Genomic DNA, 10,262 nt, shown 5'->3' with positions numbered 1-10,262 from the left:
ATAGATCAATCAAAAAAGGAGACAGAGGAGTTCCCTTCCTGGCTCAGCAGTTAACGAACCCAACTAGGATCCCTGAGGAAGATGGTTCAATCCCTAACCTCGACTAGTGGGTTGAGGATCAGGTGTTGCCATGAGCTGTGGTGTAGGTCGCAGACATGGCTCAGAACTGGCATTGCTGTGGCTGTGGAGTACGCCATCAGCTGCAGCTCTGATTCGTCCAGATAAAATTTGTTGAATCAGACCAGGTTATAGGTTATAGCTTAGAATCTGTGATAGCAAGTCTGATGATCTCTGGTCAGTCAGAAATCAAAATCAGTACTCATACAATAAGTTCCAGACCATTTCAGAACAAAATGCTTTTCGGAAAACATTTTCTAGACTGCTTAACTGATATATCATTAAACTTGAAAGACAATTCAGTGGATTTGCATTATAGTTAAAAAATAAGAATCATTTAGCCAAGTCTACCTATAATGTTTTCCACATGTTTTAAATATGGCATAAGTAGATGTAATGGGAAGCATGAGATGAGATTATGCCACTATTCAGTCTTTAAACATCAATGAACATTCCAGCAAAAATTACATACTCGCTCTCATTGTTTTAAAAGGTGGTGAAGTAAAGAAATGGGTTAGAGACTACTATTTATTTAAGAACTATAAATTCTACATATATTTATCAATGATGTGCCAAGCACACAATTTAAATGAATATATCATTTTCTTATGTTAATAACAGAAATTAAGTAGGTTTTGGTTCACATGTCACTGGCAATACCAGGCATCGCTGGGGATACTTGAAACCCCAAATATTAGTTGTGTTAGAATATTTTGGGGGATAAATTAAGGCACTTTCCGAAGTAGTCTTCTCAAATGCCTATAGCAGATATAATTGCCTTAGGGAATTATAAGAAAATTAAATCAAATACTTTCGTGGAGTTCCCGTTGTGGCTCAGAGGTTAACGAACCCAACTAGCACCCAAGAGGACACGGGTCCCTCGCCTCGCTCAGTGGGTTAAGGATCTGGTGTTGCCATGAGCTGTGGTGTAGGTCACTGATGCGGCTCAGATCCCAAGTTGCTGTGGCTGTGGTCTAGGCCAGCAGCTACAGCTCCAATTCAGCCCCTAGCCTAGGAACCTCCATATGCCGTGGGTGCGACCTTAAAGAGACAAAAATACCAAAAAAAAAAGAAAAAAAAAAAAGAAAAAAAACCTTTTGTGAATGTTTAGAGATGTTGTGGAGAATGGGCTTAATATGCTTCGAAAAAAAGGGGGAGGAACTAGATGGAAAAGTGATGGCTGACAGTAGAGGAGGGAGGTAATGAAGAGTAAAGGGAAAGAAGTAAGAAGACCTGGAGAAAAAGAGAACTAAATGTAAACGTGAGATGCTGAGAATAACTGTTGGTTTCCTACCCAATAGCTTTTACCCTTTCCTTTTCTCCTTGCAGATAGAAGCCACTTCCCATCACAAAGGGTGAAAATGCCCAGTTCTCACTTTCCCAGCATTCAGTGCACCTAGGGATTCCCATATGATCTGGTTCTGACCAATGAGAGGTGGGAAAGACTTTCCTCCCTATTAACATAGGCTGTGCCTACCTTTTCCACACCATTGAACCTGATTGTATGAGGACGTGTTGCTTGGAATTGCTGCAGCTATTTGAGAATTATAAGGGAAGATATGGGGATAAGAAGAGGTACCACATCCACACATGGAGCATAGCAGAGGGAAAAGATGAATCAACCCAGAGCCTACACTTCTTATTATGTGAGATTTTGGAAAGTTTTTGTTGTTGAAGTCACTTTCCATCAAATGTTTTGTTGCTACTTGCAGCTGAAAACATTCTTTTTTGGGGGTGGAGGTGTCTTTTTAGGGCCACCCCCCTCGGCATATGGAGGTTCCCAGGCTAGGTGTTGAATCAGTGCCGTAACTGCCAGCCTACACCACAGCCACAGCACCTCAGGATCCAGGACCCATCTGCAACCTACACCACAGCTCACAGCAACACCAGATTCTTAACCCACTGAGCAAGGTCAGGGATCGAGCTTTTGTCCTCATGGATGCTAGTCAGATTCATTCCCACTGAGCCACAAAGTATTCTAATGAATGTATTTTATTACTGCCTTAGGATAAAGTCAAAATTACTTTCTACAACTTTTAAGTTTTTTAAATCCTTAATGACCTGGCTCCCCTTTACCTCTCTAAGCTAATCTCTGAATGCTTTTTTTTTTTTTTTTTTTTTTGTCTTTTTGCCTTTTCTTAGGCTGCTCCCGAGGCATATGGAGGTTTGCAGGCTGGGGGTCTAATCGGAGCACTTACCCAGAGCCACAGCAACGCTGGGTCCGAGCCGAATCTGCGACCTACACCATGGCTCAAGGCAACGCCGGATCCCTAACCCACTGAACAAGGCCAGGGGTCAATCCCACAACCTCATGGTTCCTAGTCGGATTCGTTAACCACTGCGCCACAACGGGAACTCCTCTGAACGCTTTTTGCATTCTTTAGTTTTTTTGTTTTTTTTTTCCCAGTTCTCTACCCCAAAGTCCTCTCTCTTCCAATCAGGCTGGTTTCTAAGGAACACTCTCCACTCCTACCACTCATGCTTGACCTGGCCACTGTACTCATCCTTACTCAGTGAAATGTCACATCCTCCCAGAAGCCACTATTAACCACCCCAGCGTATGTATTTGCTACATTTATTAATTCCCTAGAAAGGTGAACTTCCATAGTTACAGCACATTTTCTACTCTGTCATAACAACTTAACACATCATCTAGCCCATGCAAGTCAGGCTTGTATCTCTCTTGTTCATTGCTGTATTACAAGAACCTAGATGGTACCTAGAAGTCATATCTGTGGAACACATGAAGGAGGTATAGGATATTGGAAGCAAAGTAATTTTCCAAAGATAGATTAGGAAAAGGGAAACACCTCAACCAGAAAAATGCACAAAGACTGGAGTTCCCATCATGGCTCAGTGGTTAACGAATCCGACTAGGAACCGAGGTTTCAGGTTCAATCCCTGGCCTTGCTCAGTGGGTTAAGGATCCGGCATTGCCATGAGCTGTGGTATAGGTCACAGACATGGCTCAGATCTGGTGTTGCTGTGGCTGTGGTGTAGGCTGGCAGCTGTAGCTCTGATTAGACCCCTAGCCTGGGAACCACCATATGCTGCAGGTGCGGCCCTGAAAAGATAAAAGACAAAAAAAAAAAAAAAAAAAAAGAAATGGACAATCTTACACACACTGTTGGAGTGAGTATATATTATATAAACTTTCTAACTGTAAGTATCAACATTTAAAATGTGCCTACCATCTAACCAAGCAATTTCTTTGGAACATATTCTAAGGAAATAATCCAGGCAATGTATAAAGATATTTGCCCATGGATGCTTACCATAGCATTGTTTAATATTAAAAAACTGTAAACAAATGTCCTTCTATATAGAAGTTGTGCATATGTTAGCGGCATTTGTCAAAGCTTTAAAAAAAAATGAGATAGGAAAAACCAAGATGTCTTGGTATAGATAAATATTTATGATATGGAGTTCCCATTCTTCCACAGTGGAAACGAATCTGACTAGTATCCATGAGGATGCAGGTTCAATCCCCCGACTCACTAAGTGGGTCAGGGATTTGGAATTGCCGTGAGCTGTGGTGTAGGTTGCAGACACAGCTCAGTTCCTGAGTTGCTGTGGCTGTGGTGTAGTCCAGCAGCTGTAGCTCCGATTCAGTCCCTAACCTGGGAACTTCCATATGCTGCAGGGGCGGCCCTAAAACAAGCAAAAAAGCAAAAAAGCGGAAAAAAAAAAATTCATGATATATGTTAAATTGAAAAAGCAGGTATAGAGAGTTCCCATCGTGGTGCAGTGGTTAACGAATCCGACTAGGAACCACGAGGTTGCGGGTTTGGTCCCTGCCCTTGCTCAGTGGGTTAACGATCCAGCATTGCCGTGAGCTGTGGTATAGGTTGCAGATGCGGCTCGGATCCCACGTTGCTGTGGCTCTGGCGTAGGCCAGTGGCTGCAGCTCCGATTCGACCCCTAGCCTGGGAACCTCCATATGCCGTGGGAGCGGCCCAAAGAAATAGAAAAGACAAAAAAAAAAAAAAAAAAAAGAAAGAAAAAGCAGGTATAGAGTATTAGTATATAATGATGCCATTTAAAATGTTAAAATTTGATAAAAACTAAATTTAAACCAATTAAACAAATTGGTTAAAACAAACTGATCAAAAACCATATTGGACAAAGATGAATCTATCCAGGCACTAGTGTTAAAACTTTTCAGTTGGAAAATGTCCAGTTTATATTTACAAAGATTAGTCATACATAAATTTTAAAGTGGGTCATTTAGGATGAAAATTACAGTAATTAGGATTACTGGGACCCTGATTTTACGCACACACAAAAAGATCTAGTTTTGCAGCTTTTCGGCCACTGATGTTTATCTTACCTAATTAGTCACGTTTTTGCTCTCTTAAAAATTTATTTATTTTATACTTCAGCTGGTTTGATGAGGCTTTTTTCATAGGAAGAGAAATAAACCTTTGATAAAAACTAAAGCAAATTTGTTTTTCTTTTTCTGCTGGATATTCTTAAAAAGGAGAGATTTAAAATGTTAAGTAAACAATAAAATGTGCAAAAAAAAAAGAGAGAGAGGAATCTGGGTACAACTTTCCTTTTGACCAGGGGGAGCCCCCTTTTTACTCTCACTTCTGAGCTGCCAGCTACCATCATGGCTTTGGGGGATTTTTCAGTGTTAAGGTTGCTTCTCAATTTTCTCCCATGAGGCTTAGGATTGTGTTTTCTCAGCTCCCCAATTTTATTGCTGTTTTTTTCTTTCATTCTCTTTATCCTTGTTAATGTACATCTTAAAATAATGACAGTAGCTACAAATCTTTTCCGTGTTTTTATTGGAGGTTTTGGAACCGAGCGGATAGAAATGTACATGTATAACCTGCCATCTTCAAATCATAAAATGGGACAATCTACATAAAGTTTGTAACATGGTTTTCTGGCAGTGCTGTTAGCTGCTATTATTTTTATTAGTGTTTTTATTCCCATTTTACATCTGATTGCTTGGTTTGTCTCTTTTCTGGCTAGTCTTTCTCCTTGTCCTGTCCAAGCATAGATACTTCCTAAGATTCTATTCTCCAACTTCTCTTTTTTAAAGCTCACCTATGATTTCAATTCAGATGATATCCAAATATACGTATTATCTCCTATCTCTTCTGGGCTACAGACCCACTGTTCAACCATCAGGGTGCTCCTGACTTGCAAACCTCATAAGCTTGATGCTGAATTTAATGCTCATGTATTCATGCAATCAGCTCTTCTCTTCTGACATCTATTTCTTTTGCTTTTCTTTTTGGAGTTGGCATCACCAAATCTTTGAAGCCTTGAAACCTGGCTTTTAGTTCAGATGCTTATTCTCCCTTAGCCCCTACATTCAATCATTTGTCAGATCATGTAGCTTTCCCCTTAGAAATGGCTTTCATTTCCATCCTTTTTTCTCTGCTTGGCCATGGACCATTTAAAATCCATTTCCCATCTCTCATCTCACCTCACTCAAATCTACCTTACTGAAGATTTTTTTTCTAAAGAGCCATTCTTTCTTTTGGCCATGCATGTGGAGTTCCCACCAGAGCCAGGGATTGAGCCTGAGCCACAGCAGCGACCCAAGCCACAGCAGAGACAGCACCAACTCCTTCACCCACTGTACCACAGAAGATAGTTCTTAATAATAACTAAACGAATTAACTCTTCAGGGGACACCACGTCCCAACACTCACGTATAAGTCAGCTACATTCTAGACAAGTTAAAGTAGACATTTAAAAATGCTTAATCGAGGAGTTCGCATCGTGTCACAGCAGAAATGAATCCAACTAGGAACCATGAGGTTGTGGGTTCGATCCCTGGCCTCGCTCAGTGGGTTAAGGATCTGGCGTTGCCATGAGTTGTGGTATAAGTCACAGACGTGGCTCGGATCCTGCATTATTGTGGCTGTGGTGAGGGCTGGCAGGTGTAGCTGTGATTTGACCCCTAGCCTGGGAATCTCCATGTGCTGTGGGTGCGGCCCAAAAAGCAAAAAGCAAAAAAAAAAAATAAATAAATAAATAAAAACCTGACCTTCAACTGTTTATAAGTGAGTCTCTAAAAGGCTAGAGACATTTACTAATTTATTATTTTCCTGAAGCACAAATTCAAATCACAGCTGTAAAGTCGGTGACAGGAAAAGACACTTAATCATAAGCACGCTTGCCAACGGCCCCACAGCCACACCTCCACCTGGCTTTGTTGTTTTCTACTTAGTGTCATGTGTTCAGCAATTTTTAGTAAGGTTCTGAAGGGACTGTATATATTTTTCAATTTCACTTTACTGTCTTAGAAGGAAGAGTATGTGCCCGAAATGGCATTTGTGATTTTTGTTGTTTTATAGATCTAACTCTGGGGTCAAGGGTTACCATACTGGCCAATCCTTAAAAGTGCCCAGTGCTTCCTGGTTTCTAGGGCCTTCCTTCCATTGTTCCCTCGCCTAGTGTTTTTGTGGTATATTGCTACATAAATAACCACCCCCAAACCTAGTGGTTTAGAACAATAACCATTTATCTGCTCACAAGGGTATTTACAATTTGAGTAATGTTCTAGGATTGCTGGTCTCTGTTCCATGTGGTGTCAGCAAAGGAGGTGGGGGGACTCATTGTAAAGGATTCAAGACGGCTCACCCAGAGGGCTGCTTGCTGGTCTGGCTGTTGGGAGAGCTCAGAGGAAGCTGTGAAGTTTGAGGGAGCACATGGCTAGAGCTGAGTTTCCTCCATGTGGGCCTCTCCAGGTGATGACTTGGGCTTTCCCATTAAATGGAAGCTAGATTCCAAAAGGAAGGAAACAGACACTGCCAGAAATTCTTAATGCCTAGACCGAGAATTCCCAGAATGTCATTTCTTCCACATTCTGTTGGTCAAAGCAGAAACAGGCCTAGCTCAGATTCAAAGGGGAGGGCACACGAGCTCTAACTCTTGATGGGCAGGAGTGGTGTGCTTGTACGAAAAAGTGAAGTTATCTGGAGCTATGTTTGAAGTCTAGCTACCTTCACCATCTTATGGCCATAATTCATTTCCCTCCCACAGGAAAAATATACTTATCTCCTTCCCTAAGATATCAAAATATCTCATCCCATTACACATCACTTTGTAGTCTAAGATAGGGATGAACAAATCATAGCCTTATTTGGTGTGAGGGCCAAATCCAACATTGGGCCATTTTTGTACAGTCCTTAAGATAAGAATAGTGTCTGCATTTTTACAGAATTGTAAAAAGTAAAAACAAAGAATAATATGTGTCAGAGATCATACACATGACTTACAAAGCCTAAAATATTTACTGTCTGCCCCTATGTGAAAAAAGTTTGCCAGCCCCTGGTCTAGGATATTACCATCTAAGTCAGGTCCAAATGCAGATGTGGCTCCTTGGGTATGGGTCCTTGACTATGCATCCTCAGGATATTAAAGATTCATAATGTGTCAAAGCTGGTTGGCATGACTCCTCTTGATCGGAAGACCAGTGGGCTCAAGAAACAAAATGTGTGTCTCTCACATACCCAACATCTAATGGTAAAGATAGAAAACCCATGATAGATATTCCCACACACGGAAAGTGGTCCATAGCAATTCTGAAATCCAGCTTGACAAAAGATATCAGTTCATTAATTATACCCACTCCTGCTCTTTGGGAACAATTCTCAGTGGCTCTTTCACCCATCTTGAATTATCTTCCTTTTGGAAAAAGCTCATAATTGCAGATGAGTAGATTCCTCAGCCTGCTTCCTGCCTATAACTCTGGAGGTCCAGAGGCTGCTTTTCATTATGAATAGTCTGTCTATTTCAGTGCAAGGTGGTAATACATATCCTTAAAAAGCCAAAGGTTACTTATACTTAATGTTATAACCATCTCCCTTAGGCAAAAGCCATATGCATTTCTTTCTTTTTTTTTTTTGTCTTTTTGCTATTTCTTTGGGCCGCTCCCATGGCATATGGAGGTTCCCAGGCTAGGGGTCCAATCGGAGCCGTAGTCTCCAGCCTACACCAGAGTCACAGTAACGTGGGATCTGAGCCGCATCTGCAACCTATACCACAGCTCATGGCAACGCCGGATCGTTAACCCACTGAGCAAGGGCAGGGACCGAACCAGCAACCTCATGGTTCCCAGTCGGATTCGTTAACCACTGCGCCACGACGGGAACTCCCCCATATGCATTTCTTATCAAGAGAGGTCCTTCTCTACCTTGGGCCAGGGTGACACTGTTGTGGGACAACATCATTTAGATCCCCAGAAACCCTAAGGATCTAGGACGTACTACCTTAGATTTTTCTGAGACATTAACTTATCTATTACTGCATAACAGGTTACCCCAACACTCAATGGCTTAAAACAACAAACTGTTATTATCTCACAGTTTCTATTGGCTAGGAATCCAGGATCCGCTTAGCTGGGTCCCTCTGCCTCAAGGTCTTTCAAAGGTTTAAACCAAGATGTCAGCAGGGCTATGATCTTGTCAACCTGATCTATGTTAGCCCACCATAACAAAATATCCTAGACCAGTGGTTTACACAACAGACATTTTTCCCCCTCACAGTCTTGGAGGCTGGGAAGTCTAAGATCAAAGTGCCAGCCAATCTGGCTCTTGGTAAAGGTCTTTTTCTGGCTTATAGACAGCCATCTGTTCGCTGTATCCTTCCATGGCAGAAAGAGCAGAACCCCTGATGACTCTTCTTACAAGGGCACTAATCCTATCATGGAGGCTCCACCCTCATGACTTCATCTAAACCTAATTACTTCTCAAAGGCTGCACATCCTAAAACCAATACATTGGGGATGAAGATTTCATAATATGAATTTGGGGGAGGATACAAACATTCAATCCATAACAGCTCTCATCTAAGGCTGCACATGTGGAAGGTATGCTTCCAGGCTTACTCATGTGGCTGTTGGCAGGGTTTAGCTCCTTGGGGGTTGTTGGACTGAAAGCCCCAGTTCCTTGCTGGCCCTTGGATGGAGGCCTCCACTATTCCTTGCCACTTACGTCTCTCTATCAGGTAGCTCACATCACAGCAGCTGGTTTCCATCAAAGATAGCAGGTAAGAAGAGCACAAGAGAAGGTGTGTGAAATAGGAGCCATGGTCTCTTTGTGATCTACTGTAGGAAGTGATAGCCATCACTTTTTGCTATGTTCTACTCATTAAAAGCAAGTCTCTATGTCCAGCCCACACTCAAGGGGAAGGGAATACATAGGGGCTTGAATACCAGGAGGTAGGGATCACTAGGGTCTTCTAGCTACACCCCTGCCTTGAAATTTACCTAAGGCCAAGTTTTTCCGGTAGCACCCCGGATTTGACATTTGCTCCTAGACCATTTTTCATTTCAAGAATTTCTGTCTTCTAGAGAAGCTAGGCATGAGGAAGTTTTATTTCAAATCCAGCAAGTCCTGGCTTCTTTATGTTTCCTCTAGATACTGATTGAAAATAGAACAGTTCCTTTTTTCTTTAGCTCATCTCACTTCTCTTGTTCTATATCATAAGCCTCTAAAAGAAACCATCCAACCCTTTCAACATTCTAGCCAGATCTAGGCAGATCCACATCTTCTTAAGGTACCTTTTTTATCTTTCACGTAAAAGATAGAATAGCTGAATAATTAGCTAGTTTGGCTAATTGTTCTTCAAGTACAGAAATGGTGTCCCCTGTTTTCCTGTCTGCAGTAACAATACCCTTTAATAATCCTTTAATAATGCTCTTCACTAGCAGGCTCCTTAAAGTTCTTCCAGCTTCTGTCTTTCACTTGATCCCAAAGCTACTGCCACATGTTTTAGGTTTCTTTGATGGTGAGATGCCATTTCTAGGTGTGCTATTGTATCTCAGTTATCTATTTATTGCTGCATAACAAACCGCCCTAAAACACAGTGCTTGAAAACGACAGCCTTCATTTTTGCTAAAAATTTGCAATCTGGGCACGGCTCAGTGAAGACAGCTCATTTCTCTTCCATGTGGTGTCAGCTGGGGCAGATCAACTAGGGCTAGACTATCCACTTCCAAGATAATTCATTCATAGAGCTGGCAATTGGTACCGGCTGTCTGCAGAGAGCTCAGCTGGGGCCATACGCTGGGGAACCTAATTCTCTTCCACTGCGGCTTCGCCACATGGCTGCATGGGTTTCCATAAATATTGGAGGGAAGTGATTGAATCTGAGAACTATTTGGGAGGTAAAAATCAGGA

The sequence above is a fragment of the Sus scrofa genome, chromosome 15 (genome assembly GCF_000003025.6).
Source record: "Sus scrofa isolate TJ Tabasco breed Duroc chromosome 15, Sscrofa11.1, whole genome shotgun sequence".
Lineage (NCBI taxonomy): Eukaryota > Metazoa > Chordata > Mammalia > Artiodactyla > Suidae > Sus > Sus scrofa.
The sequence above is the reverse complement of the archived record's forward strand: the minus strand, read 5'-3'. Positions refer to the sequence as shown.